Here is a 10,213-nt window from a genome sequence, read left to right on the forward strand (position 1 = left end):
TGCTCAAACACTCAGCTCTCAAACATTTAGGGATTGCTCACAACGAAAGCCAAAAACCTCTAAACCCTAGACACTGGTTCCTACTCTACCTAGCCGGGACTCTAGACACCCAAGCAGGGCATTGCAAGACCATCCTGCTCACAGACTGGACAGCCATCGGCTCCACTGTCTAAGGGAACTGACATGTTCATGTGAGACTGAGAAATATTCTATCCACCCACTGATCCACAGAGCAGGGCAGAGCAGTTCCAGGCTGACCCCAAGTGAGACACCCCACACCTGTGACCACACACACCATGTGACACAATTAAGAGACGAAGGACACAAAACAGAGGGATGAGACAAAGGATGTGACACAGACTGGAACTGCTCTGCCCTGCACACAGGAATCCCATGATAAAAAGTAAGCCCTTCTTTTGATGCGTCCAAATAACCTGTCACAGGATACCCCCTGCACCAGACTAATTTCAAAAATCCCTCCAGGCGAGGCACAGACTTGCACCAACTCCCAACCCCTCTCTGGGGCTTTGCCCTGCACTTATCTTGCCAAGAGCAGGGGATGCCAATCCATCTTGGATGCACAGGACGGGCACCTGGGCTGCCTCAGAGGTTCCTGCCATCATCAGAGTACTCGGAGTCAACTGCAAGAAAGAAAACCAGACTCCAGATCTGAGTACTGAGGCACGTGGCCCCAGCCCCCACGATCCCTCAACTCACTGTCACCGAGGCAGGTCCTCGTGTCACTGGCTCTGACCAGACTTGGACAAGGTGCTATCATCTCCTGGGACACATGAGCGAGAGAGAGACAAAATTAGAGGGCATCTCTATAGCTGCAGTGGATTCCTGCTCCTCCTGCTGCCTCCCCGACTCACCTCCAACGCTCATCTGCTCCCAAAGGTTAGCTGGATGGCACGTGCAATCAAAAAAGCTCAATCCTTCATTGCTGATCCTTTCAATACTCGGAGATTACCTACAAGGACAGCTCCAGAGGACCAAACCGTGTCCGTCACCTCACTGTGAGTTGGCTTCAGCCCTGTGAGGCTTCGTACGTCTCCTGCAAAACAACCCAGAGGCAAGTGTGAGTACTGAGATACTGCCCAAGAGTTTGCTGCTCCCATGGCAGCTTCTGTCTGACTCCCCTTGACCGTGACCTCTTACAGGCAGGGTCCCCGTCACGTTGGACTGTATGTTAGAAGTCGGTGCATTGCCTGGAAAACAAAAAAACAAGTATGTACACAGTTTCACCACAAGTAAACCACCTGCAAAAGAGCAGCTAGTTTTGTCCTGCAGTCACTGCTCACCTTGCTCACCAGGCTCACCTTCCCTCTGGTGCCTGTCATCTGCTGGGCTGAGGGCTCTGCATCTTAAAAAAAAAAAAATAAAAAAAACAAAACTAAACCACCAAACCATCCAAATGATCAAGTAACCCTAGGGCCAAAAGTCATGTCTTGGCTCTGACCTCACATGACAACCCACCTTCTGACTGTGCTCCTCCAGCCTCTTCTGTTCATCTCTGCTTTACATCCAGTCCCTCTGACACTGCAAAGAAATGAGTTACCAAAGTCAGCCATATATACAGGGGGACTTTAGCTGCTGTGCAATTCTAATTTCTCCTTAGACAAGCCCTCTGGGGTCCAAAGACAACCTGCACAAACAAACACTGACCTAACTTTAAGGTCCTCAGTGCCTAAGCCTATCCATGGGGTAACCGGGAAGTCTCCTTTCTACTCCACCTACCCCCAAGTCTACACTGCAGGGCAGAGCAGTTCCAGGCCCAACACAAACTCCAAGGACACATTTCCAGACAAGTGCTGTGGTGCAACCAGGAGAGAGAACTCTGAGAAAGGAATGACGCCAAAATGGATGTGCTGCCGCACGAGAAGACGGAGGATACGGTGAGACTGAACGGAGGAGGCTCTGGGGAGCCTGAAAAGACACTCTAACAGAATGGCCTGGGACAAGAACTGCCTACAAAATTGCTAAGATGGATGGGAGACAAGGCTATGTTCAGAATCTTCTTAAACTCTCAGAAATCCCAGGCGGTTACAAGAGATGACTGCACAGCACAGCCACCGATACAACCTGTAAGGAGGCTGTAAAAGACACCTGACCTGACACTTCTCAGATGCGATTCTGATGCACATCCAAGCTAGTGAGACAAAGAACGGATGGTATGGGCACTGGGCTGGGCAGTGCAGAGGTTCAAGACCCTAGGAATGATGCCTCAGATAAGAGCTTTGAGGGCAGAAAGCAAAGATGTGGTGACTGTGAATAGTAAGACACGAAACACAGACTGGACAAAGGACATGACACAGACCTGAACAGCTCTGCCCTGCACATCCTACTCCATGATGAAAAGTAAACTGCTCCTCCTATGTGTGCCAAGGGCCTGTTAGGGCAGACCCTTTCCCCTGGGCTCATTTGAAAATCCCTCCCTCCTAACCATAAAACTGGACCCAGCTCTCATCCCCTCTCCAGGTGGGAGTCCTCCACTTATCTTTCCCACAGCTGGGGATGTGAATCCATCTTCGATGTGAAGGAAGGACGCCCGGCTGGCTCAGAGGGTCCTGTGAGATCACTGACTCGGTCGCTGTGAGAAAGAAAACAGAAACTGACACAAGAGTTGGGCAGCACGTGGGAGATAACCCTGCAATTGGCTACTCACCCTCCCCTGAGCTGAGAGGTTCTCAGGCCACTGGCTCTGATCCCAGTCAGAGGCTGCTGCCGTCACCGTGTGCCGTACCTGGGGGTGTGAGAAAAAAAGTTATGGGTGTTTCTGAAAGTAAGGGAGACGCCAGCACCTACTCCCTACCTCCCCAACTCAACCTCAGTGCTCCTCCTTGGCCAAAGGCAGGCTGGATGGCACCTGCAGCTGGAAAAGGTCCAGCCTTAATTGATGACCCTCGTAGTACTAGGAGATTACTCACAAGGACAGCTGAAGACCATCAAACCTAATTGGCAGGTGGCTCCGGCCCTCTCAGGCTGCACACATTCTCTGCAAAGTAAAAAAGCCAAAGGCAAATGTACAGACTGAGGTACTGCCTGAAAGGATGCCTTTCCTGGGGTAGCTCCTACCTACCTCTCCTCCACAGTGACCTCTTACCAGCAGGGGCCCTGAAGCACTGGACTGTCTGTTAGAAGGTGGCAGAACCCCTGGAAAACACAAGAAACAAAGCATGTGCACAGATTTACCACAACACCTGTAAAAGACCATCTAGTTCTGTCCTGGAGTCAATGCTCACCTTGCTCACCGGGACCACCTCCCCTCCAGTGCCTAGAGCCTCCTGGGCCCAGGGCTCTGCAGCTGAAAACAAAGAAAAAACAAACCCAAACAACAAAATCCTTAACACACAAGTAAACATGGAGCTAAAAGCCACATCTTTGTGCTGATGTCAGGTGATGACCCACCTTCTTGCTCTGCTCCTCTGGCCTCTGTTCTGTTCAACTCTGCTTTACACCCTACCCCTCTGACATGGTAAAGAAACCCTAACCAAAGTCACCCAGATAGATGGGGAGAGCTCAAAGAGTCTCCCTTCTCTTTAGGCAAACCACCCAGGGTCACTGCCTGCAGCCAAAGACTGCAGCTGTAATTGCACAGAATATCTGGGTGAATGAGAAGAAAACTTAAGTAGCACATCTGAAAAGTCAGTGGGTGCCTTCACAGGCATTTAGGGGGCTCCTGGACACTGCTTTCCACCCATACTACCTCAAAAAAACCCTAGCAATTCCTAACTGGCACCCCAGCCCTCACTCTATCTGTGGGCTGTAACCCCCCACTGACTACTTGCAAACCTGAGTGTCTGTAACATCTTCAACACAGAGCAGCTTCACCTGAGGACTGGATAACACTGGTGAAAAAATGCCAAACTGCAGTTGAGATGACCAGGAAATCCCAAAATATGCAAGGCTCCTAAGGAAAAGAAAAAGAGATAACCAATTATAAAAGCAGCTTAGCAACACCAAGTTATTAAATTTAAAAACCCTGCATGTGAGTGTAATCCTCTTCATTACCATATACAGCTCTGCTTCTTTGGATACCAAAGCTGATGCTTTAATAAAGCAGGAATAGCTTGAGAAGTGCCATTAAATGAAAGAAAGGGAGAGCTCTTATCCCATTGAAGCCTGCCTGCTGAATGACTTCCCTGACCAAAGGCTGGGGTTAATATACCCCTGGTCGTGCCCACCTCCCTTCCCTTGAGGCCCCGGGAGAAAGGGAGCAGCCCAATCCAAGACAGTATAAAGGCTCTGGGAGCAGCAGCACCTGTTTTGCATCTCTGACTTAAAATCAGGATAGGTAAAGAGCCTGACAAAGAAAAGGACTCCTAACGTGAGCAGGTATTATAGTTGCTATTAGATGTAGGGTTGGTATTGGATTCGGGTAGGGGCTGGAGCGGAGGGACTGGAGCAGAATGGCGGGAGTTGGAGCGGAGGGGGCTGCGGCGCCGGGAAGGGCAGCGGGGCGGCGCGGGCTGCGGCGCCGGGAAGGGGAGCGGCGCGGCGCGGGCTGGGGCAGCGCGGCGTGGCCGCGTCCTACCTGCGGGACAAGGGTGAGCCTGGCGGTACCGGAACGAGGCGCGGAGGGGGCCGCAAGGAGCCCCGGGGCTGCCGGGACCCTCCCGCGCTGCTGGGCTGAGCTCCCGGGGTGCTTCGCGATGGGGGATGTGGAGTGAGGTAATAACGAGAATCAGGAAGTGCTTCCACGGACCCGCGCCCGGTTCGGTGGCTGTGCCGAGGTTTGAACCGGGAAAGAGCCGCTGTCCTGCGGTGAGGACCGGGGAAAATAGCCTTAAAATGAGAGTGGAGAGCTCTGCACAGAGGAAATAAAACTCACTGGGTTTAGTAGCTAAAATATCAGGGGAAATTACTGTCTGGTTACGGCAGTAAGCTTCCCACAGCAGTTTCAGGTGCCTACCTTTGGAGACCAGCCCCAAAGTAGAAACTCCTCTCGACTGCTCCTGAGAGAGGCAATTGGAACTTTAGGTGCTGAGGAAAGCGATTTCCTCTCCTAAGTCCTGGTTCACCTGCCCGAGCACCTACAGTGTTTATATTCCACCTCACTCTCTGCTTTGCACGTTTGTATCAATAAAAGAAACTTCCAAGGTCTTCCTCTAGTCTGAGCTGCATGTTTTCTGCACCCCAACACTCTCCCACCTGTCCACGTGCGCTGCTCCCCTCTCCTGCGCTGCTTCCTGGAACAGGGCTCATCCCTCGGCACCTTCCTCAAGCGATAATCCGGGTACATCAGGTGCTTCCCCGAGCCCCTGCGAGATGCTCTCACCATCACTGCTTGAGAGATTCCCTGGGATCGACTGCTCTCCTGCAGAAGCTCCCCATAAAAAGGGCCCCACCGAGCACGGCCCGCCCCTTGTCACCCTCACTGCCCACACCTGGGGCTGTCCCGCCTCTTTGTCAGCCTCACTGCCCACACCTGGGGCTGTCCCGCATGGGAGGGGAGAGAGGGACGGGTGGAGCCACAGGCGGCCGCGCCCACCCGCCGCGCCCAGCTAACCTCGGGTACGATCTCCGTCGGATCTGCCGCCGTGGGTCGCTCCCGGGGGGGAAGGCGGCGGCGCAGCCCCGATAGCATCTCCAGGGCACGGCGGGGGCGGGAGCGGGAGCGGGAGCGGAGCGGGGCGAGCGGGCGGCGCGGCGTGGGCGCCTGAGGTCCTCGCGCGCCGCGGCGCCGAGACGGGGGCTGCCCTCGCCGGTGCCTGCCGCCGCCCACGAACCTGCCGCCCGCGCCCGGCGCCGCCGAGCGCCCCGCCCCGTCCCCACAGCGGGAAGCGGCGCGGCGAGACGGCGCTGCGGGCGCGGGGCGGGGGTCCGGGTCGCGGCGGAGGTCAGGCAACAGGATAGACACCTCTCTAAAGCGAGGGGGCCTCTCGCCGCCATCTTTAGTGTGGCCTCGGCTAAGTTCCGGTTTTGGCGGCGCCATCTTGAGTGTGGCGTCGGGGCAAACTTCCGGGCAGGGGCCGCCATTTTTAGTGTGGTCGTCCCGGTCCTGGCGGCGCCATCTTTACTGTGGGCTTGGCGGACTTCTGGGACGGGGCCTTGGAGGACTTCCGGTCGCTCTCTACTTCCGGGGACCGGGTTTACCCAAATTAGCGTCCCTCCTCGCTAATTTCTGCGCTTTCACCCCAAAAAATCTTCATGTTATTCCCCCCACACACACCCCGGGAGGGACGGGAGACCGCGAGTCCCGCCCTGCCGCCGGAACCGGCCCTTAACTCGACCAGGGAGCGCTGCACCGGCACGAGAGCCACCGCGCATGCGTCGCCGGTCCCTCTCCTGGCTGCCCTCAGTTACCACGTGATCGCCGGCGTCTTTCCAACGACTGCGCACGCGCCGGCGTCGCCACCTTGGCTCCCCCCCCCACCCCGCCGCCCGACCGCCCGGCTTCGCTTTCTTACTGCGGCTCCCCCTCCACTTTTTCGGCTCTCTGGGGTTCCCTCACCCACATTTTGGGGTCCCCTTCTCACATTTGAGGGGTGATGACCCCGCAATTTACGGTTCGGGGGGGGGGGGGAGGAGAGGAAACGGGGTGCCCAAGAAGGGGTTTCTTTTTTTCTTTTTTTTTTTTTTCTCTTTTATTTCATTTTCATTTTATTTCCTTTTTAGGTTTTTTGCCTTTTTTTTAATTTTCTTTTGTTTTTTATATTTCCTTTTTTTATTTCGTTTATTTTTTATTCTCTTTATTTTTCATCTTCTCTCCCAGTGCTCCCCAACAACCCTCAGTAACACCCGGTGCTCCCCAGTGCACCCCAGTAACACCCAGTGCTCCTCAACAACCCCCAGTAACACCCAGTGCTCCCCAACAAACTCCAGTAGCACCCAGTGCTCCCCAAAAATTGACCCCAAACCGACCCAAATCATCCCAAAAGCTGACCCAAAACTGACCCCAATCATCCCAAAAGCTGACCCAAAACTGACCCAAATCACCCCAAACAGTGACCCCAAACTGACCCCAAAAAATGACCCAAATCATCCCAAAAACTGACCCAAAACTCTGCATTTATTTGGCATCATTTCCTCTCAAAAACAACATCTCCGATTTAGTTGATTGCTAAAGCCATCATTTTAAAATCATCTCAGGAATCAAAAGGGACTGGAAAACACACAGAAATCATTCCTGCACCCACCAAATCATTAGGAATTGGAACCCGATTCCCTCATCTCTCTCCTTGTTCTTCTTGGCTGGAAAACCTGATGATCCCCGCTGGCTATTTTTAGGCTGCTTTTCTTCCACAGCTCCTTTCCTCCCGGCTGAAACCTCCTGGCATATTCAGGGCTTAGCTGGAGGGAAGCCCCTCTGAAGTATTTCCTCTCGTGGCAATTCTGTGGGATGAAGAAGTAAAAAAAGCACATCAAGAGCTCCTTCTCCCCCCTTCCTTTGCAAACACCCTCCCAGTTTGTCCTTGGCAGCTCCATCCCCCCGGCACCCGCACCCGACGCTTCGGCTCCGCTGGCAAAGGGACAGCAAGTGCACAAGCAAGTTCAGTGCTGGGCAGGGGCTCCCTGGGGAACGGCACTTCAGTGCTTTAGTCCGTGGCCTTTCCTGCTGCCCTCCCTCCTGGAGGCAGAGGATGACCCGGCCCTTGTTTCTCCCACGCTCGCAGACCCAGGTCCTGCTCCTTTGGCCCCACTTTTCTTAGCAGACCCGGCATCATTTCCCAGGGTCCCCAGGAAACTTCTGCACTTGACCCATTGCTAAGTGCAGAGCACAGGGCAAGGGAAGGACAAATTTCTTGGCACCCACCCCCTGGAATTTTCCTTCTCCGCAGCACGCTCCCGTTCCTGCTCCTTCTCCCAGCACCTCAGAGAATGTCCTTTTCACCCAGGTCCTGCTTACCGTCGTCCAACAAAACACGCTGACAACATTTTTCAGGATGCCAGTGGAGAGATATTAGAGCACACTGCACAGGGAAGCTGAGCCTGCCCCATCCCTGCAAGTGTTCCAGGCCAGGCTGGATGGGACTGGGAGCATCCAGCTGAGGATGAGAGGGGAAGGTGTCCCTGCCCACGGAAGGCAGGATGGCCTTTGAAGGTCCCCTTCAAACCAAATCGCTCTGGGATTCCCCTCCAAAATCACTACCCAAGAGACACAGCAATCAAAGCAGAGGGACTGCACTCCCAGCTTTTCTTACCTGCAGGCACACAGCACAGCACGTTGGACATAAAAGCCACAGGGTTAGTCCTGCCAGAGGTGTCCGGCACACCCATGGCAACCGAAGGGAAAGAGGGAGCCTGAGAACACAGAGTAAAACACACTTTAATTAGGAGTACACCGAGCACTAGCCAGGTCATTCACACAGCTTCACTGTCCAGTCATACAAAAAGCACTCACCGAGGCCTCAGTTAGGATGGTTCCTGACGCTGACCAGCTGAATACCTCCCTGGAAGCCCGCTCCGCTCATGCCAGGCACTGGGGCTCACTCAGGGGGGCTTTGCCAAGCAGCCAATGGAAATTAAAATTACAGGCTGGGCAAAGCCGCTTCCCACAGGACCGCTCCTGGCCAAGGCCACCGGTCCCTGCAAGTCAGACCACTGACCACCCGGGGGGATTTTCGGGGGCACGCTTCCAGCTTTTATTCTCCAGAAACTCCAGTTCTTTCTGGCACCCCTTGCTTCAGTCTTCCCCTGCTGGAAGAGGTCACTTAAGACTTTCGAGGGGCCAGATTGCCAAAGCCCGGCCAGTCCATTCCCACGAGGAAAGGTAGCTTTGTCTTGGACAGGATGCTGAAGGGGGAGACACAAAATAAAAGTTTAATTTAAAACAACTGCCTAGAATAGGAAGCAATTCAAACAGAAGGCAGACAAGACTCGTGCAAATCTGAATACATTTGACTTCAAAGGAGAATTATTTCCCTCTGCACCTAACAGAAAGTCATTTTCACCCGGGCCCTGCTTACCATCGTTGAACAAAACACGCTGACAACATTTTTCCTGATGACAGGGGAGAGATATTAGAGCACACTGCACAGGGAAGCTGAGCCTGCCCCATCCCTGCAAGTGTTCCAGGCCAGGCTGGATGGGACTGGGAGCATCCAGCTGAGGATGAGAGGGGAAGGTGTCCCTGCCCACGGAAGGCAGGATGGCCTTTGAAGGTCCCCTTCAAACCAAATCGCTCTGGAATTCCCCTCCAAAATCACTACCCAAGAGACACAGCAATCAAAGCAGAAGGACTGCACTCCCAGCTTTTCTTACCTGCAGGCACACACAGCACAGCACGTTGGACATAAAAGCCCCGGGGTTAGTCCTGCCAGAGGCATCCGGCACAGTGTCCACGGCGACCGAAGGGAAAGAGGGAGCCTGGGAACACGGAGTAAAAGACACCTTAATTAGGGATCACAGGGGAGGGAATTGGGATGGGCCTGAGGACAGTGGGAAGGGACTGGGATGGAACTGGGCAAACTGGGGAAGGACTGGGTTGCACTGCAGGAGGACACTTGGGAAGGAATGGGTGCGCTGGCTTGCACTGAGACAAGTGGGAAGGGACTGGGATGAGAGTGGGGGCACTGGGGTGGGACTGGGAGCACTGGTGGCACTGGGCTAGGACTGGGGGAACTGGGGAGGGAGCAGGGAGGGACTGCGAGGGGGCTGGGAAGGGAACTGGGATGGTACTGGAATGGGAATGGGATGCATGGGAGAAAGGAGTGGAATGCACTGGGGAAGGACTGGGAGCAACGGGAAAGCCACTGCAGGGACTGGGATTGGACTGGGAAGGGACTGCAAGAGGACTGTGACAGGACTGGGGAGTGGGCCTGGGATGGGACTGGGATGCACAGGGGAAAAGAACCGGGATGCCCTGGGGAGGGACTGAGGTCACGGGAGGGCTGGGGATGGGTCAGGGGCACTGGGAAGGGAACTGGGATGGGACTTGGATGTTCTAGGAAGGGAGTGGGATGCATCGGGGAAAAGGACTGGCATGCACTGGGAGGGACTGGGGCAGTGGGGAGGGATGGGGATGGGACTGGGGACACTGGAGAGGGACTGGGGGCACTGGGGGGATTTGGGCTGGGAGTGGGGACACTGGGGTGGGACTGAGATTTTCGGGGGGGTGAGGGGGACTGGGAGCAGTGGGATGGGACTGAGGGTCATTGGGGAGGGACTGGGATGGGACTGGGAGCACTGGGAAAGGGACTGCAGGGACTGGGATAGGACTGGGAAGGGACTGCAAGGGGACTGTGAGAGGACTGGGGAGGGGACTGGAGAG

The 10,213-nt window shown here is 54.8% G+C and overlaps 1 long non-coding RNA gene across 2 annotated transcripts; it reads right to left on the bottom strand.

Moving 5' to 3' along the window:
* Positions 1 to 914: 914 nt before the first annotated feature.
* LOC135407951 (uncharacterized) lies at positions 915 to 1,675 on the bottom strand. Of its 2 annotated transcripts, none has more exons than XR_010427102.1 (4): positions 1,477 to 1,675; positions 1,302 to 1,363; positions 1,159 to 1,208; positions 915 to 1,054 (listed from the first exon to the last, which is right to left on the bottom strand). It is a non-coding gene; the product is annotated as an uncharacterized LOC135407951 (long non-coding RNA). The 2 variants fall into 2 exon arrangements; XR_010427101.1 differs by having other exon boundaries at positions 922 to 1,054; positions 1,152 to 1,208.
* Between the last annotated feature and the right edge of the window lie 8,538 nt (positions 1,676 to 10,213).

The sequence above is a fragment of the Pseudopipra pipra genome, unplaced genomic scaffold (genome assembly GCF_036250125.1).
Source record: "Pseudopipra pipra isolate bDixPip1 unplaced genomic scaffold, bDixPip1.hap1 HAP1_SCAFFOLD_103, whole genome shotgun sequence".
Taxonomy (NCBI): Eukaryota; Metazoa; Chordata; class Aves; order Passeriformes; family Pipridae; genus Pseudopipra; species Pseudopipra pipra.